The sequence below is a fragment of the Oncorhynchus kisutch genome, unplaced genomic scaffold (genome assembly GCF_002021735.2).
Source record: "Oncorhynchus kisutch isolate 150728-3 unplaced genomic scaffold, Okis_V2 scaffold1380, whole genome shotgun sequence".
Taxonomy (NCBI): Eukaryota; Metazoa; Chordata; class Actinopteri; order Salmoniformes; family Salmonidae; genus Oncorhynchus; species Oncorhynchus kisutch.
The window spans coordinates 66,739-85,371 of NW_022263325.1; the positions used below are offsets into that span (position 1 = coordinate 66,739).

An 18,633-nucleotide genomic window follows, 5' to 3' on the forward strand; every position below is an offset into this window, starting at 1 on the left:
AATCATGTTTGATGCACTCTGGATGTCCAATTTTTGCTGTGCTGTCTATTTGAGATGAAATGAACATTGTGGACAGTTTTCAGCAAGTTGCAACATTGAAATGCAGAAAAAACTTTTTCCATAAACAAGCTCTAAATCATGTTTGATGCACTCTGGATGTCCAATTTTGCTGTGCTGTCTATTTGAGATGAAATGAACATTGTGGACAGTTTTCAGCAAGTTGCAACATTGAAATGCAGATTTTTTCTTCTTCCATAAACAAGCTCTAAATCATGTTTGATGCACTCTGGATGTCCAATTTTTGCTGTGCTGTCTATTTGAGATGAAATGAACATTGTGGACAGTTTTCAGCAAGTTGCAACATTGAAATGCAGAAAAAACATTTTTCCATAAACAAGCTCTAAATCATGTTTGATGCACTCTGGATGTCCAATTTTTGCTGTGCTGTCTATTTGAGATGAAATGAACATTGTGGACAGTTTTCAGCAAGTTGCAACATTGAAATGCAGAATTTTTTTTCTCCATAAACAAGCTCTAAATCATGTTTGATGCACTCTGGATGTCCAATTTGCTGTGCTGTCTATTTGAGATGAAATGAACATTGTGGACAGTTTTCAGCAAGTTGCAACATTGAAATGCAGAAAAACCTTTTTCCATAAACAAGCTCTAAATCATGTTTGATGCACTCTGGATGTCCAATTTTTGCTGTGCTGTCTATTTGAGATGAAATGAACATTGTGGACAGTTTTCAGCAAGTTGCAACATTGAAAACAGAAAAACTTTTTTTTTTCATAAACAAGCTCTAAATCATGTTTGATGCACTCTGGATGTCCAATTTTTGCTGTGCTGTCTATTTGAGATGAAATGAACATTGTGGACAGTTTTCAGCAAGTTGCAACATTGAAATGCAGAATTTTTCTTCTTCCATAAACAAGCTCTAAATCATGTTTGATGCACTCTGGATGTCCAATTTTTGCTGTGCTGTTTATTTGAGATGAAATGAACATTGTGGACAGTTTTCAGCAAGTTGCAACATTGAAATGCAGATTTTTTTCTTCTCCATAAACAAGCTCTAAATCATGTTTGATGCACTCTGGATGTCCAATTTTTGCTGTGCTGTCTATTTGAGATGAAATGAACATTGTGGACAGTTTTCAGCAAGTTGCAACATTGAAATGCAGAATTTTTTTCTTTCCATAAACAAGCTCTAAATCATGTTTGATGCACTCTGGATGTCCAATTTTTGCTGTGCTGTCTATTTGAGATGAAATGAACATTGTGGACAGTTTTCAGCAAGTTGCAACATTGAAATGCAGAAAAAACCTTTTTCCATAAACAAGCTCTAAATCATGTTTGATGCACTCTGGATGTCCAATTTTGCTGTGCTGTCTATTTGAGATGAAATGAACATTGTGGACAGTTTTCAGCAAGTTGCAACATTGAAATGCAGATTTTTTTTTTCCATAAACAAGCTCTAAATCATGTTTGATGCACTCTGGATGTCCAATTTTGCTGTGCTGTCTATTTGAGATGAAATGAACATTGTGGACAGTTTTCAGCAAGTTGCAACATTGAAATGCAGAATTTTTTTCTTTTCCATAAACAAGCTCTAAATCATGTTTGATGCACTCTGGATGTCCAATTTTTGCTGTGCTGTCATTTGAGATGAAATGAACATTGTGGACAGTTTTCAGCAAGTTGCAACATTGAAATGCAGATTTTTTTTTCTCCATAAACAAGCTCTAAATCATGTTTGATGCACTCTGGATGTCCAATTTTGCTGTGCTGTCTATTTGAGATGAAATGAACATTGTGGACAGTTTTCAGCAAGTTGCAACATTGAAATGCAGAAAAAAGCTTTTCCATAAACAAGCTCTAAATCATGTTTGATGCACTCTGGATGTCCAATTTTGCTGTGCTGTCTATTTGAGATGAAATGAACATTGTGGACAGTTTTCAGCAAGTTGCAACATTGAAACAGAAAAAATTTTTTTTCCATAAACAAGCTCTAAATCATGTTTGATGCACTCTGGATGTCCAATTTTGCTGTGCTGTCTATTTGAGATGAAATGAACATTGTGGACAGTTTTCAGCAAGTTGCAACATTGAAATGCAGAATTTTTCTTCTTCCATAAACAAGCTCTAAATCATGTTTGATGCACTCTGGATGTCCAATTTTTGCTGTGCTGTCTATTTGAGATGAAATGAACATTGTGGACAGTTTTCAGCAAGTTGCAACATTGAAATGCAGAAAAACTTTTTTTCCATAAACAAGCTCTAAATCATGTTTGATGCACTCTGGATGTCCAATTTTTGCTGTGCTGTCTATTTGAGATGAAATGAACATTGTGGACAGTTTTCAGCAAGTTGCAACATTGAAATGCAGAATTTTTTCTTTTCCATAAACAAGCTCTAAATCATGTTTGATGCACTCTGGATGTCCAATTTTTGCTGTGCTGTCTATTTGAGATGAAATGAACATTGTGGACAGTTTTCAGCAAGTTGCAACATTGAAATGCAGAAAAAATTTTTTCCATAAACAAGCTCTAAATCATGTTTGATGCACTCTGGATGTCCAATTTTGCTGTGCTGTCTATTTGAGATGAAATGAACATTGTGGACAGTTTTCAGCAAGTTGCAACATTGAAATGCAGATTTTTTTTCTCCATAAACAAGCTCTAAATCATGTTTGATGCACTCTGGATGTCCAATTTTTGCTGTGCTGTCTATTTGAGATGAAATGAACATTGTGGACAGTTTTCAGCAAGTTGCAACATTGAAATGCAGAAAAACCTTTTTTCCATAAACAAGCTCTAAATCATGTTTGATGCACTCTGGATGTCCAATTTTTGCTGTGCTGTCTATTTGAGATGAAATGAACATTGTGGACAGTTTTCAGCAAGTTGCAACATTGAAATGCAGAAAAACTTTTTTCCATAAACAAGCTCTAAATCATGTTTGATGCACTCTGGATGTCCAATTTTTGCTGTGCTGTCTATTTGAGATGAAATGAACATTGTGGACAGTTTTCAGCAAGTTGCAACATTGAAATGCAGAATTTTTTTTTCCATAAACAAGCTCTAAATCATGTTTGATGCACTCTGGATGTCCAATTTTGCTGTGCTGTCTATTTGAGATGAAATGAACATTGTGGACAGTTTTCAGCAAGTTGCAACATTGAAATGCAGAATTTTTTTCTTCTCCATAAACAAGCTCTAAATCATGTTTGATGCACTCTGGATGTCCAATTTTGCTGTGCTGTCTATTTGAGATGAAATGAACATTGTGGACAGTTTTCAGCAAGTTGCAACATGAAATGCAGAAATTTTTTTTCCATAAACAAGCTCTAAATCATGTTTGATGCACTCTGGATGTCCAATTTTGCTGTGCTGTCTATTTGAGATGAAATGAACATTGTGGACAGTTTTCAGCAAGTTGCAACATTGAAATGCAGAAACTTTTTTCCATAAACAAGCTCTAAATCATGTTTGATGCACTCTGGATGTCCAATTTTTGCTGTGCTGTCTATTTGAGATGAAATGAACATTGTGGAGCATAGACTGACAAGACTGGACCCTCTTGGTTGCTTCTTGAGGAAATTCCAAACGGCTGGGGAATTAGCTCAAATTCTTTGAATCCCTGAGGTAGTTGGATCGATGCCTGCATTCTCCAAAAGCACATTATTTTATGGATCCAAGAAAACTCCAGTTCACACTTCATGCAGCCTTGTCTTACGACAACCTACTGTCATGTAAACAATGACATGAAACTGTCATGTAAAAATGACAAGCAACTCTCATGTAACACTGATGTCACAATGTCAGATGACAAAGCAAGACATTACTTACTTTCAGAGAGCAGCGTATCAACACATCTAACCAACTGAGCTAACCAGCCGCTGGCTACAGAGCACAATTGTTGAGATGAGCCTCTGCAAGTGCTGGAGCGCAAACTAACAAGTCCACCAACAGCATAGCCTGACAAGACGGACACTCTTGGTTGCTCCTTGTGGCAATTTCAAACAGCTGGGATATTTGATCAATTGTATTGTTTTTGCTAGCATGCTATAGGTAGTGGGATCGATTCCCGCATTCCCCCAAAACAATTTTTTTTGTGGGTCCAAGAAAGCTCCAGTTCACACTTCATGCAGCCTTGTCTTACGACAACCTACTGTCATGTAACAATGACAGCAACTTTCCTGTAACACTGATGTCACAAATGTCAGATATAAAAGCAAGACATTACTTTCTTTCAGAAGAGCAGCGTAGCACACACCATTGAGGCCCCACAAACAAAGCTGTGGATAGTTTCCTTGAAGCCAGAGCATAAAGAAAGAACACATACAGATGCCGAAACCAGGGATCGAACCAGGGACTTTTAGATCTTCAGTCAAACGCTCTCCCAACTGAGCTATTTCGGCAATTCACTCAACTTGATTCTGTAGCACCCTTGACAATTCACATGCAAGTGATTCATAATTTTGACACTCAAAATGTTACATAATTGCCAGTATGGGGATCGAACCCATAACCTTGGCATTATTTGCACCACACTCTAACCAACTGAGCTAACCTTCCACTAGTTATTGGGTGCAATTGTTGATATGCACCGAACCTCTGCAAGTGCTGGCGCCTAAACTAACAAATCAACCAACAGCATAGACTGACAAGACTGGACCCTCTTGGTTGCTTCTTGAGGAAATTCCAAACGGCTGGGGAATTTTCTCAAATTCTTTGAATCCCTGAGGTAGTTGGATCGATGCCTGCATTCTCCAAAAGCACATTATTTTATGGATCCAAGAAAACTCCAGTTCACACTTCATGCAGCCTTGTCTTACGACAACCTACTGTCATGTAAACAATGACATGAAACTGTCATGTAAAAATGACAAGCAACTCTCATGTAACACTGATGTCACAATGTCAGATGACAAATCAAGACATTACTTAGTTTCAGAGAGCAGCGAATCACACAATCTAACCAACTGAGCTAACCAGCCGCTGGCTACAGAGCACAATTGTTGAGATGAGCCTCTGCAAGTGCTGGAGCGCAAACTAACAAGTCCACCAACAGCATAGCCTGACAAGACTGGACACTCTTGGTTGCTCCTTGTGGCAATTTCAAACAGCTGGGAAATTTGATCAATTGGTATTGCTTTTGCTTAGCATGCTATAGGTAGTGGGATCGATTCCCGCATTCCCCCAAAACAATTTTTTTTGTGGGTCCAAGAAAGCTCCAGTTCACACTTCATGCAGCCTAGTCTTACGACAACCTACTGTCATGTAACAATGACAACAACTTTCCTGTAACACTGATGTCAAAATGTCAGATATAAAAGCAAGACATTACTTTCTTTCAGAAGAGCAGCGTAGCACACACCATTGAGGCCCACAAACAAAGCTGTGGATAGTTTCCCTGAAGCCAGAGCATAAAGAAAGAACACATACAGATGCCGAAACAAGGGATCGAACCAGGGACCTTTAGATCTTCAGTCTAACGCTCTCCCAACTGAGCTATTTCGGCAATTCACTCAACTTAATTCTGTGGCACCCTTGACAATTCACATGCATGTGACTCATAATTTTGACACTCAAAATGTACATAATTGCAGGTATGGGGATCGAACCCATAACCTTGGCATTATTTGCACCACACTCTAACCAACTGAGCTAACCTTCCACTAGATATTGGGTGCAATTGTTGATATGCACCGAACCTCTGCAAGTGCTGGCGCCTAAACTAACAAATCAACCAACAGCATAGACTGACAAGACTGGACCCTCTTGGTTGCTTCTTGAGGAAATTCCAAACGGCTGGGGAATTAGCTCAAATTCTTTGAATCCCTGAGGTAGTTGGATCGATGCCTGCATTCTCCAAAAGCACATTATTTTATGGATCCAAGAAAACTCCAGTTCACACTTCATGCAGCCTTGTCTTACGACAACCTACTGTCATGTAAACAATGACATGAAACTGTCATGTAAAAATGACAAGCAACTCTCATGTAACACTGATGTCACAATGTCAGATGACAAATCAAGACATTACTTAGTTTCAGAGAGCAGCGAATCACACAATCTAACCAACTGAGCTAACCAGCCGCTGGCTACAGAGCACAATTGTTGAGATGAGCCTCTGCAAGTGCTGGAGCGCAAACTAACAAGTCCACCAACAGCATAGCCTGACAAGACTGGACACTCTTGGTTGCTCCTTGTGGCAATTTCAAACAGCTGGGAAATTTGATCAATTGGTATTGCTTTTGCTTAGCATGCTATAGGTAGTGGGATCGATTCCCGCATTCCCCCAAAACAATTTTTTTTGTGGGTCCAAGAAAGCTCCAGTTCACACTTCATGCAGCCTAGTCTTACGACAACCTACTGTCATGTAACAATGACAAACAACTTTCCTGTAACACTGATGTCAAAATGTCAGATATAAAAGAAAGACATTACTTTCTTTCAGAAGAGCAGCGTAGCACACACCATTGAGGCCCACAAACAAAGCTGTGGATAGTTTCCCTGAAGCCAGAGCATAAAGAAAGAACACATACAGATGCCGAAACCAGGGATCGAACCAGGGACCTTTAGATCTTCAGTCTAACGCTCTCCCAACTGAGCTATTTCGGCAATTCACTCAACTTAATTCTGTGGCACCCTTGACAATTCACATGCATGTGACTCATAATTTTGACACTCAAAATGTACATAATTGCAGGTATGGGGATCGAACCCATAAACCTTGGCATTATTTGCACCACACTCTAACCAACTGAGCTAACCTTCCACTAGATATTGGGTGCAATTGTTGATATGCACCGAACCTCTGCAAGTGCTGGCGCCTAAACTAACAAATCAACCAACAGCATAGACTGACAAGACTGGACCCTCTTGGTTGCTTCTTGAGGAAATTCCAAACGGCTGGGGAATTAGCTCAAATTCTTTGCATCCCTGAGGTAGTTGGATCGATGCCTGCATTCTCCAAAAGCACATTATTTTATGGATCCAAGAAAACTCCAGTTCACACTTCATGCAGCCTTGTCTTACGACAACCTACTGTCATGTAAACAATGACATGAAACTGTCATGTAAAAATGACAAGCAACTCTCATGTAACACTGATGTCACAATGTCAGATGACAAATCAAGACATTACTTAGTTTCAGAGAGCAGCGAATCACACAATCTAACCAACTGAGCTAACCAGCCGCTGGCTACAGAGCACAATTGTTGAGATGAGCCTCTGCAAGTGCTGGAGCGCAAACTAACAAGTCCACCAACAGCATAGCCTGACAAGACTGGACACTCTTGGTTGCTCCTTGTGGCAATTTCAAACAGCTGGGAAATTTGATCAATTGGTATTGCTTTTGCTTAGCATGCTATAGGTAGTGGGATCGATTCCCGCATTCCCCCAAAACAATTTTTTTTGTGGGTCCAAGAAAGCTCCAGTTCACACTTCATGCAGCCTAGTCTTACGACAACCTACTGTCATGTAACAATGACAAACAACTTTCCTGTAACACTGATGTCAAAATGTCAGATATAAAAGCAAGACATTACTTTCTTTCAGAAGAGCAGCGTAGCACACACCATTGAGGCCCACAAACAAAGCTGTGGATAGTTTGCCTGAAGCCAGAGCATAAAGAAAGAACACATACAGATGCCGAAACCAGGGATCGAACCAGGGACCTTTAGATCTTCAGTCTAACGCTCTCCCAACTGAGCTATTTCGGCAATTCACTCAACTTAATTCTGTGGCACCCTTGACAATTCACATGCATGTGACTCATAATTTTGACACTCAAAATGTACATAATTGCAGGTATGGGGATCGAACCCATAAACCTTGGCATTATTTGCACCACACTCTAACCAACTGAGCTAACCTTCCACTAGATATTGGGTGCAATTGTTGATATGCACCGAACCTCTGCAAGTGCTGGCGCCTAAACTAACAAATCAACCAACAGCATAGACTGACAAGACTGGACCCTCTTGGTTGCTTCTTGAGGAAATTCCAAACGGCTGGGGAATTAGCTCAAATTCTTTGCATCCCTGAGGTAGTTGGATCGATGCCTGCATTCTCCAAAAGCACATTATTTTATGGATCCAAGAAAACTCCAGTTCACACTTCATGCAGCCTTGTCTTACGACAACCTACTGTCATGTAAACAATGACAAGCAACTTTCCTGTAACACCGATGTCAAAATGTCAGATGAAAAAGCAAGACATTACTTACTTTCAGAGGAGCAGCGTAGCACACACCATTGAGGCCCACAAACAAAGCTGTGGATAGTTTCCTTGAAGCCAAAGCATAAAGAAAGAACACATTCAGATGCCGAAACCAGGGATCGAACCAGGGACCTTTAGATCTTCAGTCTAACGCTCTCCCAACTGAGCTATTTCGGCAATTCACTCAACTTAATTCTGTGGCACCCTTGACAATTCACATGCATGTGACTCATAATTTTGACTGTCAAAATGTACATAATTGCCAGTATGGGGATCGAACCCATAACTTTGGCGTTATTTGCACCACACTCTAACCAACTGAGCTAACCTTCCACTAGATATTGGGTGCAATTGTTGATATGCACCGAACCTCTGCAAGTGCTGGCGCCTAAACTAACAAATCAACCAACAGCATAGACTGACAAGACTGGACCCTCTTGGTTGCTTCTTGAGGAAATTCCAAACGGCTGGGGAATTAGCTCAAATTCTTTGCATCCCTGAGGTAGTTGGATCGATGCCTGCATTCTCCAAAAGCACATTATTTTATGGATCCAAGAAAACTCCAGTTCACACTTCATGCAGCCTTGTCTTACGACAACCTACTGTCATGTAAACAATGACATGAAACTGTCATGTAAAAATGACAAGCAACTCTCATGTAACACTGATGTCACAATGTCAGATGACAGAGCAAGACATTACTTACTTTCAGAGAGCAGCGTATCACACACTCTAAGCAACTGAGCTAACCGGCCGCTGGCTACAGAGCACAATTGTTGAGATGAGCCTCTGCAAGTGCTGGAGCGCAAACTAACAAGTCCACCAACAGCATAGCCTGACAAGACTGGACACTCTTGGTTGCTCCTTGTGGCAATTCCAAACAGCTGGGGAATTTGTTCAATTGGTATTGTGTTTGCTTAGCATGCTATAGGTAGTGGGATCGATGCCCGCATTCCCCAAAAACATTTTTTTTTGTGGATCCAAGAAAGCTCCAGTTCACACTTCATGCAGCCTTGTCTTACGACAACCTACTGTCATGTAACAATGAAAAGCAACTTTCCTGTAACACTGATGTCAAAATGTCAGATGAAAAAGCAAGACATTACTTACTTTCAGAGGAGCAGCGTAGCAAACACCATTGAGGCCCACAAACAAAGCTGTGGATAGTTTCCTTGAAGCCAGAGCATAAAGAAAGAACACATACAGATACCGACACTAGGGATCGAACCAGGGACCTTTAGATCTTCAGTCTTACGCTCTCCCAACTGAGCTATTTCTGCAATTCACTCAACTTAATTGTGTGGCACCCTTGACAATTCACATGCATGTGACTCATAATTTTGACACTCAAAATGTACATAATTGCCAGTATGGGGATCGAACCCATAACTTTGGCATTATTTGCACCACACTCTAACCAACTGAGCTAACCTTCCACTAGATATTGGGTGCAATTGTTGATATGCACCGAACCTCTGCAAGTGCTGGCGCCTAAACGAACAAATCAACCAACAGCATAGACTGACAAGACTGGACCCTCTTGGTTGCTTCTTGAGGAAATTCCAAACGGCTGGGGAATTAGCTCAAATTCTTTGCATCCCTGAGGTAGTTGGATCGATGCCTGCATTCTCCAAAAGCACATTATTTTATGGATCCAAGAAAACTCCAGTTCACACTTCATGCAGCCTTGTCTTACGACAACCTACTGTCATGTAAACAATGACATGAAACTGTCATGTAAAAATGACAAGCAACTCTCATGTAACACTGATGTCACAATGTCAGATGACAGAGCAACACATTACTTACTTTCAGAGAGCAGCGTATCACACACTCTAAGCAACTGAGCTAACCGGCCGCTGGCTACAGAGCACAATTGTTGAGATGCACCGAGCCTCTGCAAGTGCTGGAGCGCAAACTAACAAGTCCACCAACAGCATAGCCTGACAAGACTGGACACTCTTGGTTGCTCCTTGTGGCAATTCCAAACAGCTGGGGAATTTGTTCAATTGGTATTGTGTTTGCTTAGCATGCTATAGGTAGTGGGATCGATGCCCGCATTCCCCAAAAACATTTTTTTTTGTGGATCCAATAAAGCTCCAGTTCACACTTCATGCAGCCTTGTCTTACGACAACCTACTGTCATGTAACAATGAAAAGCAACTTTCCTGTAACACTGATGTCAAAATGTCAGATGAAAAAGCAAGACATTACTTACTTTCAGAGGAGCAGCGTAGCAAACACCATTGAGGCCCACAAACAAAGCTGTGGATAGTTTCCTTGAAGCCAGAGCATAAAGAAAGAACACATAACCTTGGCGTTATTTGCACCACACTCTAACCAACTGAGCTAACCTTCCACTAGCTATTGGGTGCAATTGTTGATATGCACCGAGCCTCTGCAAGTGCTGGCGCCTAAACTAACAAATCAACCAACAGCATAGCCTGACAAGACTGGACCCTCTTGGTTGCTTCTTGCGGAAATTCCAAATGGCTAGGGAATTAGCTCAAATGCTTTGCATGCCTGAGGTAGTGGGATTGATGCCTGCATTCTCCAAAAGCACATTGTTTTATGGATCCAAGTAACTCCAGTTCACTCTTCATGCAGCCTTGTCTTACGACAACCTACTGTCATGTAAACAATGACAAGAAACTGTCATGCAACAATGACAAGCAACTCTCATGTAACACTGATGTCACAATGTTAGATGACAAAGCAAGACATTACTTACTTTCAGAGAGCAGTGTATCACACACTCTAACCAACTGAGCTAACCGGCCGCTGGCTACAGAGCACAATTGTTGAGATGCACCGAGCCTCTGCAAGTGCTGGAGCGCAAACTAACAAGTCCACCAACAGCATAGCCTGACAAGACTGGACACTCTTGGTTGCTCCTTGTGGCAATTCCAAACAGCTGGGGAATTTGTTCAATTGGTATTGTGTTTGCTTAGCATGCTATAGGTAGTGGGATCGGTGCCCGCATTCCCCAAAAACAATTTTTTTTGTGGATCCAAGAAAGCTCCAGTTCACACTTCATGCAGCCTTGTCTTACGACAACCTACTGTCATGTAACAATGACAAGCAACTTTCCTGTAACACTGATGTCAAAATGTCAGATGAAAAAGCAAGACATTACTTACTTTCAGAGGAGCAGCGTAGCACACACCATTGAGGCCCACAAACAAAGCTGTGGATAGTTTCCTTGAAGCCAGAGCATAAAGAAAGAACACATACAGATGCCGAAACCTGGGATCGAACCAGGGACCTTTAGATCTTCAGTCTAACGCTGTCCCAACTGAGATTTTTCAGCAATTCACTCAACTTAATTCTGTGGCACCCTTGACAATTCACATGCATGTGACTCATAATTTTGACACTCAAAATGTACATAATTGCCAGTATGGGGATCGAACCCATAACCTTGGCGTTATTTGCACCACACTCTAACCAACTGAGCTAACCGTCCACTGGCTTTTGGGTGCAATTGTTGATATGCACCGAGCCTCTGCAAGTGCTGGCGCCTAAACTAACAAATCAACCAACAGCATAGCCTGACAAGACTGGACCCTCTTGGTTGCTTCTTGCGGAAATTCCAAATGGCTGGGGAATTAGCTCAAATTCTTTGAATGCCTGAGGTAGTGGGATCGATGCCTGCATTCTCCAAAAGCACATTGTTTTATGGATCCAAGAAAACTCCAGTTCACTCTTCATGCAGCCTTGTCTTACGACAACCTACTGTCATGTAAACAATGACAAGAAACTGTCATGCAACAATGACAAGCAACTCTCATGTAACACTGATGTCACAATGTTAGATGACAAAGCAAGACATTACTTACTTTCAGAGAGCAGTGTATCACACACTCTAACCAACTGAGCTAACCGGCCGCTGGCTACAGAGCACAATTGTTGAGATGCACCGAGCCTCTGCAAGTGCTGGAGCGCAAACTAACAAGTCCACCAACAGCATAGCCTGACAAGACTGGACACTCTTGGTTGCTCCTTGTGGCAATTTCAAACAGCTGGGAAATTTGATAAATTGGTATTGTGTTTGCTTAGCATGCTATAGGTATTGGGATCGATGCCCGCATTCCCCAAAAACAATTTTTTGGGTGGATCCAAGAAAGCTCCAGTTCACACTTCATGCAGCCTTGTCTTACAACAACCTACTGTCATGTAACAATGACAAGCAACTTTCCTGTAACACTGATGTCAAAATGTCAGATGAAAAAGCAAGACATTACTTACTTTTAGAGGAGCAGCGTAGCACACACCATTGAGGCCCACAAACAAAGCTGTGGATAGTTTCCTTGAAGCCAGAGCAGAAAGAAAGAACACATACAGATGACAAAACCAGGAATCGAACCAGGGACCTTTAGATCTTCAGTCTAACGCTCTCCCAACTGAACTATTTCAGCAATTCACTCAACTTAATTCTGTGGCACCCTTGACAATTCACATGCATGTGACTCATAATTTTGGCACTCAAAATGTACATAATTGCCAGTATGGGGATCGAACCCATAACCTTGGCGTTATTTGCACCACAATCTAACCAACTGAGCTAACCGTCCACTAGCTATTGGGTGCAATTGTTGATATGCACCGAGCCTCTGCAAGTGCTGGCGCCTAAACTAACAAATCAACCAACAGCATAGCCTGACAAGACTGGACCCTCTTGGTTGCTTCTTGCGGAAATTCCAAATGGCTGGGGAATTAGCTCAAATGCTTTGCATGCCTGAGGTAGTGGGATTGATGCCTGCATTCTCCAAAAGCACATTGTTTTATGGATCCAAGAAAACTCCAGTTCACTCTTCATGCAGCCTTGTCTTACGACAACCTACTGTCATGTAAACAATGACAAGAAACTGTCATGCAACAATGACAAGCAACTCTCATGTAACACTGATGTCACAATGTTAGATGACAAAGCAAGACATTACTTACTTTCAGAGAGCAGTGTATCACACACTCTAACCAACTGAGCTAACCGGCCGCTGGCTACAGAGCACAATTGTTGAGATGCACCGAGCCTCTGCAAGTGCTGGAGCGCAAACTAACAAGTCCACCAACAGCATAGCCTGACAAGACTGGACACTCTTGGTTGCTCCTTGTGGCAATTCCAAACAGCTGGGGAATTTGTTCAATTGGTATTGTGTTTGCTTAGCATGCTATAGGTAGTGGGATCGGTGCCCGCATTCCCCAAAAACAATTTTTTTTGTGGATCCAAGAAAGCTCCAGTTCACACTTCATGCAGCCTTGTCTTACGACAACCTACTGTCATGTAACAATGACAAGCAACTTTCCTGTAACACTGATGTCAAAATGTCAGATGAAAAAGCAAGACATTACTTACTTTCAGAGGAGCAGCGTAGCACACACCATTGAGGCCCACAAACAAAGCTGTGGATAGTTTCCTTGAAGCCAGAGCATAAAGAAAGAACACATACAGATGACGAAACCAGGAATCGAACCAGGGACCTTTAGATCTTCAGTCTAACGCTCTCCCAACTGAACTATTTCAGCAATTCACTCAACTTAATTCTGTGGCACCCTTGACAATTCACATGCATGTGACTCATAATTTTGACACTCAAAATGTACATAATTGCCAGTATGGGGATCGAACCCATAACCTTGGCGTTATTTGCACCACACTCTAACCAACTGAGCTAACCGTCCACTAGCTATTGGGTGCAATTGTTGATATGCACCGAGCCTCTGCAAGTGCTGGCGCCTAAACTAACAAATCAACCAACAGCATAGCCTGACAAGACTGGACCCTCTTGGTTGCTTCTTGCGGAAATTCCAAATGGCTGGGGAATTAGCTCAAATGCTTTGCATGCCTGAGGTAGTGGGATTGATGCCTGCATTCTCCAAAAGCACATTGTTTTATGGATCCAAGAAAACTCCAGTTCACTCTTCATGCAGCCTTGTCTTACGACAACCTACTGTCATGTAAACAATGACAAGAAACTGTCATGCAACAATGACAAGCAACTCTCATGTAACACTGATGTCACAATGTTAGATGACAAAGCAAGACATTACTTACTTTCAGAGAGCAGCGTATCACACACTCTAACCAACTGAGCTAAGCAGCCGCTGGCTACAGAGCACAATTGTTGAGATGCACCGAGCCTCTGCAAGTGCTGGAGCGCAAACTAACAAGTCCACCAACAGCATAGCCTGACAAGACTGGACACTCTTTGTTGCTCCTTGTGGCAATTTCAAACAGCTGGGAAATTTGATCAATTGGTATTGTGTTTGCTTAGCATGCTATAGGTAGTGGGATCCATGCCCGCATTCCCCAAAAACAATTTTTTTTGTGGATCCAAGAAAGCTCCAGTTCACACTTCATGCAGCCTTGTCCTACGACAACCTACTGTCATGTAACAATGACAAGCAACTTTCCTGTAACACTAATGTCAAAATGTCAGATGAAAAAGCAAGACATTACTTACTTTTAGAGGAGCAGCGTAGCACACACCATTGAGGCCCACAAACAAAGCTGTGGATAGTTTCCTTGAAGCCAGAGCAGAAAGAAAGAACACATACAGATGACAAAACCAGGAATCGAACCAGGGACCTTTGGATCTTCAGTCTAACGCTCTCCCAACTGAACTATTTCAGCAATTCACTCAACTTAATTCTGTGGCACCCTTGACAATTCACATGCATGTGACTCATAATTTTGGCACTCAAAATGTACATAATTGCCAGTATGGGGATCGAACCCATAACCTTGGCGTTATTTGCACCACACTCTAACCAACTGAGCTAACCGTCCACTAGCTATTGGGTGCAATTGTTGATATGCACCGAGCCTCTGCAAGTGCTGGCGCCTAAACTAACAAATCAACCAACAGCATAGCCTGACAAGACTGGACCCTCTTGGTTGCTTCTTGCGGAAATTCCAAATGGCTGGGGAATTAGCTCAAATGCTTTGCATGCCTGAGGTAGTGGGATTGATGCCTGCATTCTCCAAAAGCACATTGTTTTATGGATCCAAGAAAACTCCAGTTCACTCTTCATGCAGCCTTGTCTTACGACAACCTACTGTCATGTAAACAATGACAAGAAACTGTCATGCAACAATGACAAGCAACTCTCATGTAACACTGATGTCACAATGTTAGATGACGAAGCAAGACATTACTTACTTTCAGAGAGCAGTGTATCACACACTCTAACCAACTGAGCTAACCGGCCGCTGGCTACAGAGCACAATTGTTGAGATGCACCGAGCCTCTGCAAGTGCTGGAGCGCAAACTAACAAGTCCACCAACAGCATAGCCTGACAAGACTGGACACTCTTGGTTGCTCCTTGTGGCAATTCCAAACAGCTGGGGAATTTGTTCAATTGGTATTGTGTTTGCTTAGCATGCTATAGGTAGTGGGATCGGTGCCCGCATTCCCCAAAAACAATTTTTTTTGTGGATCCAAGAAAGCTCCAGTTCACACTTCATGCAGCCTTGTCTTACGACAACCTACTGTCATGTAACAATGACAAGCAACTTTCCTGTAACACTGATGTCAAAATGTCAGATGAAAAAGCAAGACATTACTTACTTTCAGAGGAGCAGCGTAGCACACACCATTGAGGCCCACAAACAAAGCTGTGGATAGTTTCCTTGAAGCCAGAGCATAAAGAAAGAACACATACAGATGACGAAACCAGGAATCGAACCAGGGACCTTTAGATCTTCAGTCTAACGCTCTCCCAACTGAACTATTTCAGCAATTCACTCAACTTAATTCTGTGGCACCCTTGACAATTCACATGCATGTGACTCATAATTTTGACACTCAAAATGTACATAATTGCCAGTATGGGGATCGAACCCATAACTTTGGCGTTATTTGCACCACACTCTAACCAACTGAGCTAACCGTCCACTAGCTATTGGGTGCAATTGTTGATATGCACCGAGCCTCTGCAAGTGCTGGCGCCTAAACTAACAAATCAACCAACAGCATAGCCTGACAAGACTGGACCCTCTTGGTTGCTTCTTGCGGAAATTCCAAATGGCTGGGGAATTAGCTCAAATGCTTTGCATGCCTGAGGTAGTGGGATTGATGCCTGCATTCTCCAAAAGCACATTGTTTTATGGATCCAAGAAAACTCCAGTTCACTCTTCATGCAGCCTTGTCTTACGACAACCTACTGTCATGTAAACAATGACAAGAAACTGTCATGCAACAATGACAAGCAACTCTCATGTAACACTGATGTCACAATGTTAGATGACAAAGCAAGACATTACTTACTTTCAGAGAGCAGTGTATCACACACTCTAACCAACTGAGCTAACCGGCCGCTGGCTACAGAGCACAATTGTTGAGATGCACCGAGCCTCTGCAAGTGCTGGAGCGCAAACTAACAAGTCCACCAACAGCATAGCCTGACAAGACTGGACACTCTTGGTTGCTCCTTGTGGCAATTCCAAACAGCTGGGGAATTTGTTCAATTGGTATTGTGTTTGCTTAGCATGCTATAGGTAGTGGGATCGGTGCCCGCATTCCCCAAAAACAATTTTTTGGGTGGATCCAAGAAAGCTCCAGTTCACACTTCATGCAGCCTTGTCTTACGACAACCTACTGTCATGTAACAATGACAAGCAACTTTCCTGTAACACTGATGTCAAAATGTCAGATGAAAAAGCAAGACATTACTTACTTTCAGAGGAGCAGCGTAGCACACACCATTGAGGCCCACAAACAAAGCTGTGGATAGTTTCCTTGAAGCCAGAGCATAAAGAAAGAACACATACAGATGACGAAACCAGGAATCGAACCAGGGACCTTTTGATCTTCAGTCTAACGCTCTCCCAACTGAACTATTTCAGCAATTCACTCAACTTAATTCTGTGGCACCCTTGACAATTCACATGCATGTGACTCATAATTTTGACACTCAAAATGTACATAATTGCCAGTATGGGGATCGAACCCATAACCTTGGCATTATTTGCACCACACTCTAACCAACTGAGCTAACCGTCCACTAGCTATTGGGTGCAATTGTTGATATGCACCGAGCCTCTGCAAGTGCTGGCGCCTAAACTAACAAATCAACCAACAGCATAGCCTGACAAGACTGGACCCTCTTGGTTGCTTCTTGCGGAAATTCCAAATGGCTGGGGAATTAGCTCAAATGCTTTGCATGCCTGAGGTAGTGGGATTGATGCCTGCATTCTCCAAAAGCACATTGTTTTATGGATCCAAGAAAACTCCAGTTCACTCTTCATGCAGCCTTGTCTTACGACAACCTACTGTCATGTAAACAATGACAAGCAACTCTCATGTAACACTGATGTCACAATGTTAGATGACAAAGCAAGACATTACTTACTTTCAGAGAGCAGTGTATCACACACTCTAACCAACTGAGCTAACCGGCCGCTGGCTACAGAGCACAATTGTTGAGATGCACCGAGCCTCTGCAAGTGCTGGAGCGCAAACTAACAAGTCCACCAACAGCATAGCCTGACAAGACTGGACACTCTTGGTTGCTCCTTGTGGCAATTCCAAACAGCTGGGGAATTTGTTCAATTGGTATTGTGTTTGCTTAGCATGCTATAGGTAGTGGGATCGGTGCCCGCATTCCCCAAAAACATTTTTTTTTGTGGATCCAAGAAAGCTCCAGTTCACACTTCATGCAGCCTTGTCTTACGACAACCTACTGTCATGTAACAATGACAAGCAACTTTCCTGTAACACTGATGTCAAAATGTCAGATGAAAAAGCAAGACATTACTTACTTTCAGAGGAGCAGCGTAGGACACACCATTGAGGCCCACAAACAAAGCTGTGGATAGTTTCCTTGAAGCCAGAGCATAAAGAAAGAACACATACAGATGACGAAACCAGGAATCGAACCAGGGACCTTTAGATCTTCAGTCTAACGCTCTCCCAACTGAACTATTTCAGCAATTCACTCAACTTAATTCTGTGGCACCCTTGACAATTCACATGCATGTGACTCATAATTTTGACACTCAAAATGTACATAATTGCCAGTATGGGGATCGAACCCATAACCTTGGCGTTATTTGCACCACACTCTAACCAACTGAGCTAACCGTCCACTAGCTATTGGGTGCAATTGTTGATATGCACCGAGCCTCTGCAAGTGCTGGCGCCTAAACTAACAAATCAACCAACAGCATAGCCTGACAAGACTGGACCCTCTTGGTTGCTTCTTGCGGAAATTCCAAATGGCTGGGGAATTAGCTCAAATGCTTTGCATGCCTGAGGTAGTGGGATTGATGCCTGCATTCTCCAAAAGCACATTGTTTTATGGATCCAAGAAAACTCCAGTTCACTCTTCATGCAGCCTTGTCTTACGACAACCTACTGTCATGTAAACAATGACAAGAAACTGTCATGCAACAATGACAA

General features: G+C 42.1%; 3 non-coding genes across 3 annotated transcripts; all 3 read right to left on the reverse strand.

Annotated features, from left to right (window-relative positions):
- Positions 1 to 6,553: 6,553 nt before the first annotated feature.
- On the reverse strand, positions 6,554 to 6,626 carry trnaf-gaa (transfer RNA phenylalanine (anticodon GAA)). The gene has a single exon. It is a non-coding gene; the product is annotated as a tRNA-Phe (tRNA).
- A 1,031-nt stretch (positions 6,627 to 7,657) lies between these two features.
- trnaf-gaa (transfer RNA phenylalanine (anticodon GAA)) lies at positions 7,658 to 7,730 on the reverse strand. Its single transcript has one exon. It is a non-coding gene; the product is annotated as a tRNA-Phe (tRNA).
- Positions 7,731 to 8,333: 603 nt separating this feature from the next.
- trnaf-gaa (transfer RNA phenylalanine (anticodon GAA)) lies at positions 8,334 to 8,406 on the reverse strand. Its single transcript has one exon. It is a non-coding gene; the product is annotated as a tRNA-Phe (tRNA).
- Positions 8,407 to 18,633: the final 10,227 nt, after the last annotated feature.